The 19,697-nt window shown below is 38.7% G+C and overlaps 1 long non-coding RNA gene across 1 annotated transcript in view; it reads left to right on the forward strand.

Annotated features, from left to right (window-relative positions):
* Positions 1-19,697, forward strand: part of LOC139670980 (uncharacterized) — a 77,829-nt gene that overhangs the window by 45,660 nt on the left and 12,472 nt on the right. The window contains exon 3 of the long non-coding RNA XR_011697620.1: positions 1,146-1,201. This is a non-coding gene — a long non-coding RNA (uncharacterized lncRNA). The remainder of the gene's footprint in view (positions 1-1,145; positions 1,202-19,697) is intronic.

The following is a 19,697-nucleotide window of genomic DNA, read 5'->3' on the forward strand; positions in this document are numbered from 1 at the left end:
TCCTGAAGACTCAATCACTTTCTCTGTATCTAGCAGCCATTATCATGGGAAAGGCAAAGACAGAAGCCTAATATAACAGTACTGTAGAAAAAAAGATGCTCTGATTGGATTATTTGATTTTTTTTTCCTGTGTGACACACTGATGCTGGGTATCTGGGAGATACAGAAGAAAGTTAGTGTGCAAGTAATATATGGATGTTTAATTATTTGCAGTGATGACAGTAATTGCATTTTATCTGGGCTGGATAGTGTTCTTTTTCTTCACAGCCCTGAGTTGGAAGGACAGTGTCTTCCTTGCATTGCAAGATACTTTTATTCTGGTACTAATAATAACAATGGAACCATTAATAGTGTTCATGATTGCTTGTTTAATTCTTCCTCTGTTCAAATGTAGCCCTTTAATCCTGAATGTCTTGGAAAATTATCAGAGAGTGTGCATAAATTTCAGATTCATCTCAGTTAATCAGCAAATTATTCCTTGATGAGAGAGGAATTTTGCCATCCAAAATAAAGACGAACTCTATATTAGAGTAAATGAATGACCTCTCTAACAGACTTCAGACTTTCTTGGGTTAAAGATTTTAGTTTTATACAGCACTTGTGTGTTCATAATTATTGTACATATTCCACATAAGACAGGTGAAGACAGATAATACACCTTAGAATTTTGCAGAAATTACTGTGCTGTCCAGGAATGAGAGGTCTCCTAGCAGAAATACCCTATTTTCTTCAATGGCATTGTGTTAAAGAAAGGCTCCTGACTTATTCAAAGCATTTCAGTTTTTGTCTGTGGATGTTACAGTTCACAGGAATCTGAAACGTGAAAATGCACTTCATTAGTGCTATGTTCCATCACACTCAAACTCATGGTATGGATGAAAGGAATCAAAACTCGTTTATGGAGTTGAGATATTACTAGTTTATATGTGTAATCAAAATAGAAAAATGAGTTGTTATGAGTCCAGTTGGAGTGACATTAAAATTCATAGTCCAAATTAGGCTAGAAAGGTCTCATTAGTAATACTGTACAAAATGTTATTCCAGAGCTTCCTAGCAATCAACACCTTTTCTTCAGTTGAAGGTGAATTTGACCCTCCAGTGTTGCTCTTGTGATGTCTGTAAGCTGATATTTCTGACTTCCCTAGGAAAACCAGAAGAAATGCTTTACAAAGTGCTGATGGAGTAGTGATGTCTTCATAGGGTAAGTGGGGTGTTCATGTCTTGTTTGTCTTTCTCCTCAGTACCCAATCTGCTTGTTTGATTTTGTTTTCTTGTTTTTTGTCATTTTGTTTTCCTTGAGACTGGCACCTCACATGCTCTTTTTGTTCCCTGCTTTCCAGTTAATGTATTTTCTTTCATTCTTCTTGTCTCTGAAACCAATTGCAACTAATTCACAAGGTTGCCCTCCCATAGTGAATGTGGTGTGACCACTGTGATTTTTGTTTGCAGTCTGAGACCTGCCATCAAGTGTGTCTGCAGTCATCCACTGCACATTGTGTTCTAAAGTAATGATTTCAGTCACTGCTTCTTTTTTACACTTCTTATTGCACTGCTTCTTATTAAAGTAAATTAAATTGAAACTATTACAAATTTAAGCAAGTTAATTGACTGATAGAACATCGTTATTGCAGCTAAAGAAACTAAATGTTCTCAGGCCAAAACCAGCCCAAACAAGTCCTGAGACCCTGAGGCATCAGGTAACTGGGCCTTTATTACACATGGCAAAGTTGTATCTGTCAGGCTATAAAGTTAAGTCTGATGATCTGTATGTGCTATATCCTGCTGGTTGAAGATATCTTTTTAAAAACAGATGTTTTGGTAGAAAAAACCTAGTTTCCAAATGTTCTCTTGTTCACGTTTTCCTGTTTCACAAATCAATTTGAAAGTGTAATAGAAATGCCTGAACTATCGTTCTGATTTCTTTCTTCTCTTAAAAGTATATTTTTAAATTGAGTATTCATTTGTACATACAGATAATTCTAAACACTTTCCCAGTTTGCTGAAAACATTTGTCAATATATTAACTAATTTTTCTACCCCATAACTCCATTTCTACTATCAGATTGTTTAATTTTAAAAATAAAATAAAGCTTAGGCTTTATTTCAGCTTAAGCTGTCTGTACAATTTTGGAATATAAAATAAAAAAGAAGTCTGAAATGCAATGTTTTTTCATTGCATTTAAAGCAAATGTAAAACCTTCTTTTTCATTTAATATTAACAACACTCTTTTACTCATTGAGAATGTTATGAATGCATGGTATCACATCATGAGATTTTTACAAGGATTAATGATGGCCTTTTGGACTGACTCAAACTTTGTAATTTCTGTGAATATCTTGCACTTCCCTGGGCTGACTGGCCACCGTGAAAACACACAATAGATCATGCTAATGTTTATTCAGTGTTTGCTCAGACAGTGGCAGCTAGCCCGGGAGATTCCTATGACTAATGCTATTATTGATAATAATTCAATATCCCGGGAAGGATTTGCTTTTCTATGAGAAAGTGATAGGAAAATTAGCCTTTTAAATCAAACACTGAGTATGAAAGGGTTGTGGTGCAATAGAAGATCTGTCGTATCTGATGCTGCTACTGGAAAGTCTAAGCAGAAGACGGTGAGAAGGAGTCCCTCCTGCCCTGAGTAGCATCTTCTGGGATGACAGGAACTGCTTCGATTTCCCCTAAATAGAAAATGTTCTGTTTCCCAAAAATGGGTAATATATACATTGGCAGAGCCTTTACTTGTAACCATCACAAAACTGCAAAAAATTAGGTACTAGTTGCATTTCAAGAATCTCTTTGATCTATTGAAGGAAAGTAAAATTTTTAAAAAAGTAAGAAGTTATGGAAAATTCTGTATGTGCTCAATCTTTTGGTAACTGAGACGCTTTGCAGAATTACTTATTCGTGATCTAACTATAGCTGAGGAACTCTAACCCTGTACAAGGAGGAGTAGCAGCAGACAGAGCAAGAGGAGTTGCAGTAGCAGGTAGCCTCTGTGAGGGAAGACCAAGGCTCTCCTGTACCTCCAACCAGTTCCAACAGCCCTATCTCCCAGCCCCTAAAATATATTGCAGCTTGAATCCCTATTCTGGATTTACCAAATGGTATAAATGAAGATCATTCTCAGAGACTTCCCTGAGCCCATGAGCCAGTGTCCACACTAGCAAATTAAGTAGGTGTACAACTGCTCCTGGTTCAAATGCTGACTGGCATTGAATGACCTGCAATTAACTAATGTTATTAGTTAATCCTAACACTGCAAATTGGAGTGACTGGCAGTTGTTTGCAAACCCTCACAAATCATGCCCGAGAATGATTTGAGAAAACTGTGATTTTGCACAGTCCAGACTGTACTAGACACTGTAAAAATAATTAAGAGAGAGATGTCTCAGTTGTAACATCTGAAGAGGTTTCTTGCCTCCCTTTACTTATATATATGGAAGCATTTTATACTCCATAATTTTATTACTTCTGTTTTATAGAAGTAATTTAAAGGCAGTTACTGCACTGATACTCCTGTTTAATCCCTTTCCTACAGAACTGCGTATTTGCTCAAATGCCTCTGGTAAAAGTCCAGAGTCTGTGAATCTGCGAGGTCTTTCAAATTTAAGTGTCAGGTTTCACGACCTCTCTCGGTTTTGAAAACTGTAATTGTGGCACTCTTGATTCTTCAGATCCTGTCTTCTGAGCAGCAGTGTAGGATTTTTGTATGTAAAATATCAGTCTCAAGGTAGCAGCACACAGAAAGGTGTAGTTTAGTTGACAACCTTATTATGGGTTTTTCTTGACAGGATTAATCTTGCACCTCACATATTTATTCCAAATAAATTGCACATTACTAACTTCTCCGGGGGTCTTAGGAAAAGCCTACTTCTGTTAAAAGCTCTTGTGTTTACAATCCCTTGTCTGTGCTAATTGCAATAAAATAAGAAAACTGCTAGGAATTTAATTTCTCATTATCTGAGAGATATTGAAGTTGCATTCTGGAATAGAATTCACTTCTGTCAAATGAAATATAAATGTAAAAAAGTGAAATAGTTGTTAATGATAGCAATTATACTCAGTATGCATCTTAGCTGAAAGTGAAGAGCATGTTTTTCTTTCCTTCACATGACTTGCCCTTCAGTGAGAGCTGAATCCAACCTTGCTACTTGGACATCAAATGCCCTACAATTGCAGTCAATGGAACAGTCTTTTAAAGTTTGCATCAATCTATATGGTGAAAAGATGCCTTGGCAACAAATGGGAACTGACTATTTTCTTTGCTGCCTTTAAAGCAGAACCCCATTATCATTACTGTTCTAATCTCCAGTGTAAGGGCACTGTGAACTAGTCTCCATAATCTAATTCTGTTTGGTGGATAACATTTTATATTCTGATATAACTGTTTCTGATAAGACTGGTCGGTAGAATATTCTATATTGAAGGGTTTCAAAGAAAAATATAGATAAAAGAAATTTAACTAGTCTTATGTCTGCTTTTTTTTTTAAGTCAGACTGATCTGTTTTACTCTGTCTATGACAGCTGTGAATACTAAAAGTGTCAGCATAAGGCACAAAAATTTTCTCTGAATGTCCAGTTATATGAAATCTTGCTCTCAAGACAGTTTGTCATTAGCTTTGAAAAGGTAGCAATGTTTACTTTGTTTCTAGTATAGAAGAATTAAGAAGAGGTTAAGGCAGGATTTTAAAACTTGAACAATAACTCTTAAAGAGTTGTAATCACTTTAACTGTGAAGTTGAATCAAACCTACAAACTCCATGAAATTTTGCATTCTTATTTTGCCTCTACGTATCTGATTTTCTCGTATTTAACTAAACTACATAAGGCAGAAAAAATATCCAGCTGTGTACTTCAAGCTTTTTCCTGGTCCTCTATTAAGTGAAGAAAGCTCTGACTTGCCTTTCTGATTCTAATGCTTATCCTGTATAACTTTATCATTGCTTCTTTTATGTTTTTTTCTGTAATCTAAACAATACAAACCGTTTTTATTTCATACTATACAGAACTCCTGGCAGTCTGTTTTTCTCTGGTAAAAATGGGCTGAATATTAGAACTATTTATCTCTTTCAACATCTGACATTTTACTTCATAATAACTTCAAAGGTCAGACACTCTGTGAACACTGCAAAATGCCATTGCCTTTTTAGATAACATATACACTGTGAAACTTCTTGCATCTGTTTCGGATGCCCCTAAATTTCACAGTTTTAACATAAAAATTAAGATACGCAGGGGCATGGCTAGAGAAGCAAAATAAGCTGTGTCCAGAACAGTAACAGGAAACTCATACAGATGAAACTTAACTATTTAAAGGCAAGTGAGCTGTTTTTGTTTCAGCCTTGTGAAACTTTGTAATAAAGAATATGCCAAAGATCATAGAAACCTGCTAATGCTAACATTTCTAACAGTTTAATTTCCAAGGCCACACAGTTGGCCAAATCCAACTGAGCTAAGGAAGGCATTAAATAAACCAGTTAGCTGGTAGGAAAGGAATTTAAGAACACATTTTCTGAAAAACAATGCAAGAAAATACCTGGCTGGTGCTTGCAAAGTCATCAATGCTTCAAGCTTTGTGCAGAGTTTCCAGGGTATCTCCAGTTATGTTAGTGGACTTGTTTAACCTATAGACCCTCCTCAGTCAGATTTCTTCAGACTTAACTAACTGGTTTGGCACCTTTCTTTGCCTGATTCTTTCAACCTGACAGGTAAGGTTGCTTGGCTGAGGCCAGAGAGTCTCTGGTTTATATCTGTTTTTTTGCTGACATTGTCCAAGGTAAAAGATAAGCTCCTATCTGTGTGAGAATGTGGCATCTCAACATGCTGATGCAGACACTAGCTTTAAGGTTTAGTTTTGCAAGTGCCTATCTGAACAATGAGGTGTACAGACCATGCAAGAAACTTCAGCAGAAGTGGGTTTTTGACATTTCCTATGGGCATGGCTTGGTGGTATAGAGGATTGGTATCCTGAATCCCTAACTGTCCCTTATACAGTTTAATGGGGACTTCAGCATTTCACTTTACTGACTAATGACTGGGCTTGAAACTTTTGTCTGCTAAATATGTGCTCCCTTCACTGAATGTGACCACAGAAAGCCAGCAGAAAAATGGTCTTTACCAGTTTCCCTTTGTACACTTGAATCACTGTAGTAAAATGTTCTGAGAAAAGGCAGCAGAGTGATCAAGTAGGTAGAAGATATGATTCTTCACTTATTGAAACCCTTACTAGCTCAATTTTCAGGGTGCTTGAACAATTCTTTATTCTCCTCAGGAGAATATTTATTTGAATTGACAACTGTTACTTCCTTTATGACATTCCCCACCTATTTGTATTGCTCTGTATTCCTTTGTATTGCCTTCCTCATGTATTTGATTTCTACAAGATATTTAAAAAATTAATTCTTTTGGAAATCTTTTTCTAATTAATCTTTCATGCTGCAACACTTTTAACTATGAGAGAGCATAATCTAAGTACACTAGATTTTGAGGATTCTGAGATTTTGGAAGAAAGAGAAATTCTGCATCGAACAAAAGAGCTCTTTCAATGTAAAAGAAAATACATACTGATTTTGATACTTTCTTTTTCTTTTGCCATTCTTTTCCTATATTGCTTTCTCATTGCTTTCATGGCTACTATTATCAGTTCATCCACTTGCACTACCATTTGTGCTAGCCACTAACTTAACCCCTAATGGGAAGTCCATCTACATTAATTACTTAATCTACAGAATAATATAAAAGATTCTTCTATTTGCACATCTGGTGCTCTCTCACATAAGTATGCAGGATATGGAGAAGCTGGCAGCATGGAGTTCATAGGGTGATCCCTTTCCTAGCATGTCTGTTCTGTTACTGGGCAGATCCGCGAGGCAGATTTATTAGCATACTCACCTGTCAAGCAGTACCAATAAAGTTCATTCTTCATAAATATAAATCATTTGGTGTAGTTGCTGTTTGCAAGTTTTGATCTTGTTGTGTTTTACCTTGTGCCAAAACATTATATCATTGCACTTTTGAATTACCAATGCCTTTCAGCTCTGCAGGCCTTGTAGATTATTAGAAAGGACCATCCCAATTTTCAAGCAAGGATGGGAAGGTACAAGGAAGGGGAGTCTTATCCTGTTGCCATAAAAGTCTGTAAAAAAGACTCCGAGCCAAGTTTTGTAGGAGATAAGATAATGGGCAGGCACTTTAATGAGCAACCCCGCTCATCCAGGAATACATCGAGGCGCGCGCGCCAGCAAGCTCTAAGTTCTATAGCTTTTATAATATAACCTATCCAATCACTACTGTCCACATGTCCAGTTCCACCTCTGTCCCCTCCCAGTTCCCACCCCTGTTGAATTGGGGCTGGGGTCGTTGGGACCCTCTGTCTTCATCCACCTCCTCTTCTTCAGCACACAAAGGTCTCTTGGATGCTCTCCAGGGCTTCGGGTCACACTGCTCCATGTTTATGTTCTCTTCTGATATGCTTTAATCAGGTACCTTGAGGAAGAGACTAAATAGCTGGCAGATCTTAGCTGCCTGTTCTGGAGCAGGGGTAGAGATAGAAGGACTTTATGCTACAAGCTGCTAAATATTAATTCACTAAAATCTACAGCATTACATCTACTGTGTTCCTAAAATCTACAAAATATGAAAATTGAAAAGTTAAAAAAACCCTTTTGGCATCATCCTTGCAAATACAGCTTGCTTTTAACAGCAGAGAATGCTTCCCTGGCACTCCCCCACTTCACAGGTCAAAAGCTGCATTAATATGCACCACAGCAAACCATTTGGAGGTAAATGGATTAATTCACGTGTAGAGAATTTGACTCAGTGCTCTTGTATGAATTCTCCCACTATACGGAAAAGAGACCCAGGCAGACATTAAGACTTACTTCCACTAATTTTAGAAATAATTTCAAAAGTTTAGCCCATATATTATGTTTGGCCATATATTATGTTTATAAATGTCAAATCACAAAAATCAAAAGTATTACCTCCTTGTTATGAATATTTTAAAGAAATTAGGTAACAACATCATTTTATGCTGTTCCTAATGCTAACTTAATTAAGTCTTTAAAGAATTTAACAAGCTTAACCTGTCCCTCTGGAGGCCAAAAACCAGATTGTTTAAACATAGAATCATACCTGAAAATTAAAATTGTGCAATATTTGAGGCTTCAATTAGAGAAAAAAAATACAGAGGGTCATCTAAAGGTGACATAACCAGGACATCCCTTTTTTTCTCAGTGTCAGATGTTAAAAAAAACTTTTTTTTTTAAAGTTGTTAAGTGATTTTGCTCCTTTTTTCTTGTGCAAGCCCTATTGAGTTTTGAGTTGCTGGATCAAACGCATTGGTGAGCAAAGTAAACAGTCTCTATTTGGCCTGTGAAGCAAGCATGAAAGAGGACAGTCACAGTAATATTGGTGGTGCAGCATCCAAACAAATAGTGTGAGTGCTTAATTTCACTCCATTAGTAACGCGAACTACTCAAAATTTACTCCAGTTGCCTACACTACTTTTCAAAATGTGGATTAAAGCCAACTGCATTGAAAGACCTCCTGAACAAATGCAAATAAGAGAGATTATGAAAACAATAGATAGTGTTCATAGAAAGCTACTCAAAGTGTTGTGTTAAAAAAGAAGTGGGTTTTAAGAGTCAAGAAACTGTGATGAGAACAAGAATATTGCAGGTAAACTATAAGAGAAGATTTAGAACGTATGCTTGCAAAACCATACATGACTAAAAGGGAATATTCAAAGTAGTTTAACATAATGCTGTGGTTTTCATCTAAAAAGGAACAAAACTGGATGAAAAACTAAATTCAACATGTGAATAAGGACACCAGCTTTATTCCCAATTCTGCATGTCCACCAAGAAGCAAAAATAACTAGATTACACTGTCAACTTAATGCTTTACCTAAATTTAAATCAGGGAACTTTTCTGATATGAAAATAGAATATATAGTTATTGAAATGTTTATTTTCAGTGTAGCATTGGCTTGTAGTTTTTGTCAGAATTTGTAATTATAGAAGTGTTTTACTGTTATTGTTCCACTTGTAGAGCGTTAAGAGTTGGAAAGGACCTTAAAGATCATCAATTCCCAACCCCTCCTTCCTTGGGCAGGGTCTCCTCCCACTAAACCTGAACACTGCCAGGGTTGGGGCAGCTACCTGGGCAACCTGTTCCAGTGTCTCACCATCTCATAGTAAAGAATGTCTTCCTAATATTCAGTCTACATGTCCACTCTTTCAGTTTTTACCCATTATTCCTTGTTCTATCACAACAGTTCTGATGATGAGTCCCTCTCCAGCCTTCCTATGGGCCTCTTTCAGAGACTGGAAGGATGCTATGAGGTCTTCACACAACCTTCTCTTCTCCAGTCTGAACAGCTCTAACTTTCTGTCTTCATCAAGGAGGTGCTCTAATCCACTTATCAACTTTGTGACCCTCCTCTGGACTTGATCCAACAGTTCCACGTCCTTGTTATGTTGGGGGCCCCAGAGCTGAACAGGGGACTCCAGGTGGGATCTTGCAAGAGCAGAGAGGAGGGAGAGAATCACCTGCTTTAACCTGCTTGCCAAGCTCCTTTTGATGCCTTTCAGGATTTGTTTGGCTTTCTGGACACTGAGCGAACACTGCAGGCTTATGTTGAGTTTTTGGTCAACCATCACCCCCAAGACTTTCTCTGAAGGGTTGGTCTCAATCACATCTTCATCCAGCCTGTAGGTATGTTTGGGATTGATGTCACCCAAGGGTAGGATCTTGCACTTCACTTTGCTGTAGTTCATGAGGTTTATATCGGTCCATCTCTCAAGTGTGTCAAAGCGTCTCGGGATGGCATCCCTTCCCTTCAGTGTGTCAACTGCACCATACAGTTTTTCCTGTTTGGTTTTGTTTTGTTTTTCCCATCACAGTGAGCCAACCCTACCCCAGAGCTTTTTGGCTTTGCTTTTGAAAGTGAGAAGAAAATCCTCTCTTCTCTGATCTCCACAATTACCTTTACCTCATTCTTCAAGTGCATAATAAAGAAAATTTATGCAAAGCGAATTTTCAGTGTTCAAGAACAAGCTAATTGGGTTCTTTTCATAATTGGTAGTTTATTGCGCATTTGTATTCAAAACTGTTTCCACTCAAATCCCTGAGTTTTGAGAGAGACACAGTGCTTTTATAGTCCATATTTTCTTAGCTGTCAAGCCTAACTAAAGAATCCCTTACTTTTATTTAGAAAAGACTTTCACAATATCTTTGGGAACTGGGAATAGGCTTTTACAGGTTATTGCTTGAACTGATGCTGTGTCAATATTACTGTCCCATTCAGAGAGAGTGCAAGATTCTTCCAGACTATAGGTTCAACCCTCCTACCTAAGCATCCCATTCGAGAAATATTACCTAGAGCTAAAGCTTTTCTGGGCAGTAGCCTATACCTCACTGTGTGTCTTAGAATCATAGAATCGATTGGGTTGGAAAAGACCTCCAAGATCATCAAGTTCAACCCTTGGTCCAACTCCAGTCCATTTACTAGATCATGGCACTCAGTGCCATGCCCAATCTCAGTTTAAAAACCTCCAGGGATGGTGAATCCACCACCTCTCTGGGGAGGCCATTTCAATGCCTGATTACTCTCTCTGTAAAGAATTTTTTTCTGATATCCAACTTAAATTTCCCCTGGCAGAGCTTAAGCCCGTGCCCCATTGTTCTATTGCTGATTCCCCCAGTCTTCTCTTTTCAGTTCCCTTAGACTGTATTTCAAGAGCACAGGCAGAGCAATTTCTTTGCTCCTGCTTTCAAGAATGGCACGTGTCTCAGAGCATTATAAAAATACAGCTCTATTTCTGTTTAAAGATTAGGTATTCTGGTTTTCAGTAAAATTCACCATCAATGGTATTGAAAAAGAAGAGAAACAACTATCAGCATCTTGTATACTTATTCTGTTGGTTATATTAATGTCTACAAACAGTCAGACACAAACTACTTTTGCCACAACGGCTAATCTGTGCTGATGGGCAATTTGGCCTTGGATATTTCTCAAGCATAGTAGATGCAAAGGCTAAGGAAAAAAAATCTATGTTGTTCAGAAATGTAGTTTTTCTTCATGAAACAGACAATGAAAACTGCTGAAACCTGGAACCCAACTTGTGCCATTTAATGTATTCCATGTGTCTAGCAGAACTCCACAGATCTCTAGATACAAAAAGAATTTAAGATTAAAACTCAGAAATTATGGCATCCAGGGGGTGTTTTCTCTATCAGTTGCTCATTTCTGCACTCTAAATATCTTAGCATTATGTCAATTTTTATGAACTAATCCTCTTGAGCTGATAGTATTTTCCTAAATTCCTATTAGGTGCTGCATGGACAGAGTTTGTTGTTTTGCAAATTACAGTGGTTTTGAGCACTTTTGTTAGATGTAGCTGTGTGGCAAGATGAACTATCCAGACTGCAGTTTACTTACTAGAAGAAAACATATATAGAGGTTTTGATTACAGTTCATGTGGAAAACATTATTAAATAGTCTTGTTAACTGCCTTTATTGCAGATAGAATTAAACAAAGGTGAACTTAACTATCAAAGAAGTATTCATGCGTGCTGCATAAGGTCAAAATCTTGAGTAGCTATTTTTCATAATCAATGGATTTTAATGGAGAGCTGCCTTCTCAGATGTGCTATATAAATACATCAAACACTTCAGAAACCAGGAGCTGTGTGTTCATCCATCATGAAAAAAAGACAAAGTCAGTTTCATTTAGGTTTGGTTATTTGATAAGCTGCAGCTTGGCAATGGTTTCCATCAATATTATCCACAAGTCCTGGCTCTTCTTAAAATCTTAGGTCTGTACACCTCTGCATGCATTTGTGTCAGCTTGCTATTCCTTATTCCCTTCCACGGAAGTATCTATTTGCCTTGTTTATGTGTGCCACAAACCCAATTTATGTTGTCCATCTCCAGATATCATAAGACCTTCATCTGGTGAAGATGTGGAGAAGCAGCAGGGTACAGGATGCTGCGAATCTGATCTCTGCTGTTAGAAGTTTATAGGAAAATCTTTATGTGTGACTGCAGTTTTTCAGATATGGTCTTCTATCATGACGCCTGAACTCCACAGACACAGTTACAGTGTGCCTTTAATAAGGCTTTAAGAGGCTTCTACCTCTATTGCTAAATAAATCACCTAACTGCATGTAGTTTTATGGGTTTTTCTGGTAGTTTATTTCATGGTCCTCTTTGTCCTAGGCTACAGTTACTAGAGGAATGGTGAAACAAGGGCAGAAGAGCCTAACTATGTTTACATTAAGGCTTTTTATCCACTTCTGCTCAGGGATATACTAACTACAAGAAGAGCTTTACACAGGACTATATTTCCATACAGTTACACACAATTCTAAAACCTACACACAGCATGCAAACCATATAACATTGCACAGCTATAGCTAATTATTAAGTCAAATATTTCACAAAGTTGCTAAACAGTCCTTATGCAACTTATTTTAACTTTATAAAAAGATTTCTTAAGATGTGTTCTTCTGCGGGGCTTCTGCAGACTTTGTTTCTTGCTTCTGCACCAGCTCAGAGTCTCTAGACAAATTCCATTCTTATCTTAGAAGCTGGCACCTGCAAATTCATCTTTGGTTCACTAACCTGAAAATGCATGTATCCCAACAGTCTTCATTTCATTTTTCACAGAATCTCTGTTCTGTTGCATGTTTTATTTTAGTTTGATGAGCACTGTGGAGCCTCCATATCTCAAATACTAAAACTGAAAAAATCCCCATTGATTATGAAAGATGTTTTCCTGATCAAAGCATAATCTTTCTTCCCCTGGATATTGAATTGACTAGAAAGATCCACGTATTCACCTTTTCTTTATGGACTAATTAGTTCAGCCTTATTGCTATGGGTCTCAACAACACAAATAACATAGCCTTTTGTTACTCTCTGCAGCAGCAACTTATGAAAGAGATTTTATATGATATCATACATAATACCGGGGGATTTGACTTCATGTTAGAAATTGCCTAGTCCTGTAACTCACTCACGAACCAAAATTAGCTTCAGAAATAAAGTGAGAATGAAAGGATACTGCAAATCCTTGACTCTTTGGCAAGAAGACACCTGACTGCACAAGTTTATCAGAATATCAGCTCAAAAAACTTTGCCCAAAGAGCAAAACTGGCAATGCTACAGATAACACACATGAAACTGAAGACTGTGCACAGGATCAGATGAAATCCTGTGGTCTCTTTATTAGAGGAGTTCAGTTAACATTCACTGAAAAGGGTCAGAATAAGGATCTCAAAATTTGGCCTCAACAGAGTTGGCAAGAAAGAGAAAGAAACTAATGCATCTTGCTGCTAAATCTTATAGTGGGAAAAACATATTCAGTTTAGCAATATGAGATTTTTAACTGAAGCTAGAAGATCAAAACACCCCCATCCCACAGTGATGATGTTATGGGTTCACCTAGGTGGGCCTAGATTTGGGCTCTGAAGTCTGGACTAGGCCGAAGCTGTCAGCTGACTTGAGCTGGGCTGAGCTAACAGCTGACCTCTTCTAGCCAGTAACTTTGTATTCCATACCACATTATGACATCATCTCCAGGGAAGTAGGAACCAGTGTGGGAGTGGTTAAGGCAGTCGCTTCTCAGCCCTCCTCTTGGGAGGACACACGATGCTGTCCCAGGGGGGATGGAGAGGACCAGGCCCACCACTGGCTCACAGGGTATCTCAGGAAAGTAAAATGTGTTGTTCTGGGTCTCTCCTTTCTGTTTGGGTTTGTCTCCCTGGGGAATAAGCTTCTTCTTAAGTAATGTGTAGTTAGGACAGTAGAATTTGTGTGTTCGTTAAGAAGTTGAGGTGGGGAACTTGTTGTTGCAAACTTGTGTGAGTGTATATTTGTACTCTCTTCTAATTGTCTCTTTCTTTCTGTGAAAAATATATGTAGTTTTAGTATAAACGCGGTTTGAAGTGTTTTTTTTTTTCCTTTCCCCTCTCTTTTCCTCCCTTTCCCTGGTGTTAGGAGGGAGGCTTTTCTCTCTGTGCTTGGGGGGGTTGGCAGTTGCTTATCTCAAACCAAGACAGATGAATAAGTATTTGTGCAAAGCAGAAGGACTGTGTATATTGATTGGATATATATCAGTGTGCGTGCTTGGTGAGAAGAAAAGAAAGTACAAATAGGATCACAAAGGTGCATTGAAATAAATATAAAGACACAAGTCTACACTCTGAAGTAAGCCTGGATCTCAAGCCTATTTTCACACTGAGCCATGTCTGATCCACATCATCTAACCCCAGGTGATTTAGAGGAGCTTTGGATCACTTTTGGAAGGGTTTCTAACAAAGGGATGTAAGTTATTTATAACCCAAGTAACAAGTGGATGGCCTAGCCTAGATCTTTCTAGGCAAAATCTTCATGACTCTGGACACCAGCCAGGGTAGCAGTAAGCAAAGTGACTGGAAAACCTGTAGGACCTCTGAGCACTATGTATATTTTCAGCAAGACTTTGCAGTATCAATCTAGTCAGAATATCATAGAGGTGAATTGAAAGCACTAGTAAAGCAGCCCTATGCCAGCTTCTGATATGTCACCTCTTTAATTGTAGTAGAGGGAGAGAGACAGAATTAAGAACCTTCAAATCTCAAAGCTGTTATCCATGAATGACTAAAGAATTATCTATTGTGCTGGTTTACAGGTAAACCAGCAGGAGAAGTGAACCCTACTGTCCTGGGTTGAGCTGGCAAAACGCCAACTGTCCAGGACAGGGTGAAAAGGGTTCCTCCTCCCCCCAACCAGCTAAGGGGAAAAGAAGAGGGAGAGAGGAAAAAAAGACTTCCAAAGCCAGGTCTATGCTGAAACTAACTACATGTATTTATACAGAAAAGAGAAAATTAAGAGGATACTATAACACACACACTTACACAAGTTACATATATAACAAGGAATAACTTCCCACTCTCCAATTAATACAAAGCCCATTACTCTAAATTCATAAGCACTCCAAAAGACACTCAGCAAGAAAGAGAAAGTATAACAACAAAATATTTCTACTTCCCTGAATGCAAACAAAATGCAAGCAGAGGCAACAGGAGCAGGGCCCAGCATAGTGGAGGAGCTGCTAGATGTCCTCCTCTTAGTGCAGCCATGATGGAACTAACTAAGCCACTCCCACACACTGGATTTTACACCCTTTGAGATGATGTAGTATGGTATGGAATACAATATTATTGACTGGAAGCAGTCAGCTGTTAGCTAGCTCAGCCCAGCTTAAATCAGCTGACAATCCTAGGCCTAGCTGAACTTTAAAACCTAAGTTTAGGCCCACCTGGCTAAACCCATAACACCTACTTAAAAGAGATTATAAGTCAGAGTTACAATTTAGTAAAGAAGATTACAATAAATACAATGATACAGAGAAAAATTAGTTTTAACCCACAAAAAACAGATGTATAGCCCAGCACCCTGGGGCACGAACAGAATGGTGTTCATTAGCCCCTATGCTGAGCACCATGGACTGCACATTTTGAAACTGGACTCTGACAGCCAGTTACAAATTAAATTTTTAAAATTATTAGGAATTTTACATTTGTTCTTGAGATTCAGCTCTGTGGAAACACATTGTGGTCACAGAAATACATTGACCCAGATCTAGATTTCCAGTTCAAGCTTGCCCTTGAAATGTGCAAATGAAAGTTTGCAGAACAGAATAATCACAGTGCAACATAACATATCAATTAACTCCCATCACGGGACAGGCAGACAGCTGGCATGGTGCTGTTTGTTATGTGTTAACAGTGTGTCTGGAATTCTGTGGAGCACAGATGTGAATTATCCCTGTCCCTGAGAGCTTACAGTGAAACAAAAGAAAATGAGAAAGCCATATGTAAAATCATTTATGAGAGTTATTTAAAATGTTATTGTGGGGGAGGGAATAAGAGAAACCTAGTGTGCTAAGTTACACTGCATTTTATAAATTTTTTTCAAAAATTTATTTTGGAAGATGTGGTGCTGTGTGTCTGTCTCATTCAGAAGTCCTACTGAGATATAATTGAAACAGTGATAAGTCACAGTCACTCTCTTGCTGCTTGGAAAAATCTGCACACACATTAGCAATAGAAAAGTATTCTTTGAGAACCACTCTTGATGTTTTTCTTTTGAATGTGCAGTATTTAATCAAAGAGCTGCCAACAGAAACCTCCTGTCCTTTGCAGGAGTTGACAGTAGGTTTGTGGACACCCTTATGTGAGGTAATTGATGAGGAAATTGATATGGAACAGCTCAAACTATATACTTGAAATAAAAGCAGTTTGGAGGGCACCCTTAAGGAGGAAGGAACCACCTGTAGAATGTAGTAGACCTTCTGGCCTATAGAATGTGTCCATCTGTGCTTGAGGAAGCAGACTGACCAATTATGTGATGACATGCTGTGGAAGAAAGTAGATAAAAGTAAGGCTGTAACTAAAAATGAAGTCCTTTGTTTTCGGTTCAAGCTTTCTGTTCTGGTTGTTGCCTGAATCTGTCTCGATCTCCTCTAACCAACATAACTCATCTGTACTCCGACAGTCCTTCAGTCAAATAAAAAATAAAGTTAATTGATGGTACACAGTCACCAGCTTAGCATATTATATGGTACATTTTGTGCATAAGTATGTATCAAGAAAAAAGATTTTAAAAGAAACAACAAAGATTGGTATTAAATACAGGCTATAAAATATCATTAAATATTCATGGTTTCATTAAAATATGTTTGAATGAATAATTACTTGTAATTATCCTACCTGAAGGGTGTAATTGTAATTCAGCGCCAGAGGAAGCCAGGTATTATTTCCTTTTGTGAAGGTGAAAGAAACTTGTAATTTGATAGCAGTACAATGCTGCCCTAATAAAAGCTTCTAAAGGGATATTTTGAGAAACTATAGCCCTGACATGGTCATTCTTGGCTACAGTGTCTCTTGTCTAGTCCTAGCCAGGTCCATGTTAATCTTTGGTGAAGCCTGCACAACTTCTGCTTTACGGAGTTGTGTTTAGGTCAGGGATGACTACTTCCTGTTTGTTAGGAAGACATAGGTCTACATTTTCAGTCTATGTAAACCAAATATCTCCTGTAAATGTTTAGCCTGCACTTTACAAAAAAAGAGAAGAAAAAAAAATTTTTGTGACGTTAAGATCAAGACTAAAGACTCTAGGGAGAGGTAAGAACTAGTAAAAAAACAACAGAAAAATCACACATGACTAGTCATTGACTGAGTGTGTTGCTAAGACTCAACCCCTTGCTTATCTTCCTGGTAGTCAGAATCTTCATGCACTGTTGGAAAAAAACACATCATGTCTATCTCCCCCATGTCAGTTCAAGTCTTAAGAAATTGTGTTAAAAGTAATGTTAGCTAGGATGGTATACTAACAAGCAATTGCATTATATATCTTCAAATATTAGTGCTTAATTAAAAAAAAATCAATTCTATGCAATTTTCCAATGACTTAAAACTAGGGTGTGCTGTTATTGCTAAGGAGATTTACTTGATATTGAGTGCTTCATGTTTTATGATAAGGAGATTTTCGGATCAATTAAAAACTGCTTAGTTCTGTGGATCTGAGATCCTTCTAAATTCTTACGTATGCATGAACACATCCATATATATACACTAATGCTGAAATGGACTTAAAAAGTCACCTTTGTTATAGTGTCTCTCTCCAAAATCCTATTTTAGATTGCTTTTTTAAAAAAATTTTAATACATTATCTAAAAGCAAATCGCCAAGGAAATAATTGAAACATTGCAGTGCCAGATGGCTGGATTTTCAATGGTCACTGACTTTTCATACCCAGAAAGGTTTGTTTTGTTTTGCATAAGCTCTATGAAATACCTGTTTCAATTTTGTCAGAAGGCCAAATTGTCCCTTATCACTAAGAAATCAACTAGTGGATTTCTCTGCATGTTTTAATATCTGAATTGCTTACCTGGAACATTCCAGTGAGAGTGGTTTTAATCAGAATTCACTACAAGTAATATATGAGAAAAATAAAACGAAAAATGCATTGAACAAAATATCTTATGCTTAAAATAGTTAATGGATACTAGCAATTTTTTCCCCAGCTAGGAATAATCACATTTATAAAATAAATGGAAACAAAAAAAATGATCTTTAAGACTTAACAAAAGCAGCAATTAAGCTTCTTGATTTAGTAAGGCAGTGGGAAAGATGTGGGGAGGAAAGGGCCTGAGGCATTTGGTGATGTCTTGGTTTGAGCTGGCAAACTGCCAACCCTCCAAGACAGAGGGTCAGAGCCTCCCTCCCAATACCAAGGAAAGGGAGGAAAAGAAAGGGGAAGGAAAAAAAACTTAAGGCCACGTCTGTGCTAAAACTACATATATTTTACAGATAGACAACTAGAAAAAAGTACAAACACACACACAAGTTAAAAGCAACAAGGAACAATTCCTTACTTCTCAATACACACACAAATTTCACTATTTTAACCCCAAATTATCTTAGAAGACTCAGTCCCCAGAAAGCCAGACCCGAACAGAGAGAGAAGCCACAACAAATATTTTACTTCCCAAAACAACTGCTGGGCCAGTGCTAGGCCTGGTCCTCCCCATCTCTCCTGGGACTGCACCGTGTGTGTCCTCCCAGGAAGAATGCTGTAAGGCCACTGACTAAACAACTCCCACACTGATTCTACTTCCCTGGAAAATGGTGACATAATATGGTATGGAATAAACCACTATTGGCTAGGAGGAGTCAGCTGTTGGCTTAGCCCAGCTTAGATCAGCTGACAGCTCCAGGCCTAGTCTGAACTTGAAAAACTCAAATTTAGGCCCACCTAGGTGAACCTATGACATTCCACCCCTTATTCCATACCATATTGCATCACTCATATCTTAAATTTACCAATTTCCATGCTTAAACAGTCTTTATTCTTTCCAGGGCTGTTTTCCACCCCTCCATATTATAACTAAGAGTCCATTAGGATGGGGTAGATATTATAGATGGGAGCAGAGCAGTTCAGCTTAGGCCATCTTTGATGGTTCATGTCTTTTCACTAGGGTCGTCTTTTCTTAGGAGTCTCTATTTTCCCACTGAGGTTACTATCGCCCTTAGCAGCAGTCCCAACAGCTTTGGCAACCTCGGAAGCAGCCCTGACAGCAGCACAGGTAAGCAGCAGAGGCAGAAGCAGCCGCCCCAGCAGCCCACAGCCCTGGCAGCTCACAGCCCTGGCAGCTCACAGCCCTGGCGGCTCACAGCCCTGGCGGCTCGCAGCCCTGGCGGCTCACAGCCCCGGCTCGCTCGCAGCCCTGGTGGCTCACAGACCTGGCAGCTCACAGCCCTGGCGGCTCGCAGCCCCGGCTCACTCGCAGCCCCGGCTCGCTCACAGCCCCGGCTCGCTCGCAGCCCTGGTGGCTCACAGACCTGGCGGCTCAAAGCCCTGGTGGCTCACAGACCTGGCAGCTCACAGCCCTGGCGGCTCACAGACCTGGCAGCTCACAGCCCTGGTGGCTCACAGACCTGGCAGCTCACAGCCCTGGTGGCTCACAGCCCCGGCTCGCTGGCAGCCCCGCCAGCGACAGCTCTGGCCCCTGTGGGTTGCTGCAGGATTCTCTGCAGGGGTTCCGCAGCTCTTCTTCTCTTTTTGTTCACTGGGGTCCTACAACAGCAAAACCATTTCACAGCTGTGGATAACCTTAAGGATAGTGTTCACAGTTAAATC

This window comes from Pithys albifrons, chromosome 4, assembly GCF_047495875.1.
Source record: "Pithys albifrons albifrons isolate INPA30051 chromosome 4, PitAlb_v1, whole genome shotgun sequence".
NCBI classification, from domain to species: Eukaryota; Metazoa; Chordata; class Aves; order Passeriformes; family Thamnophilidae; genus Pithys; species Pithys albifrons.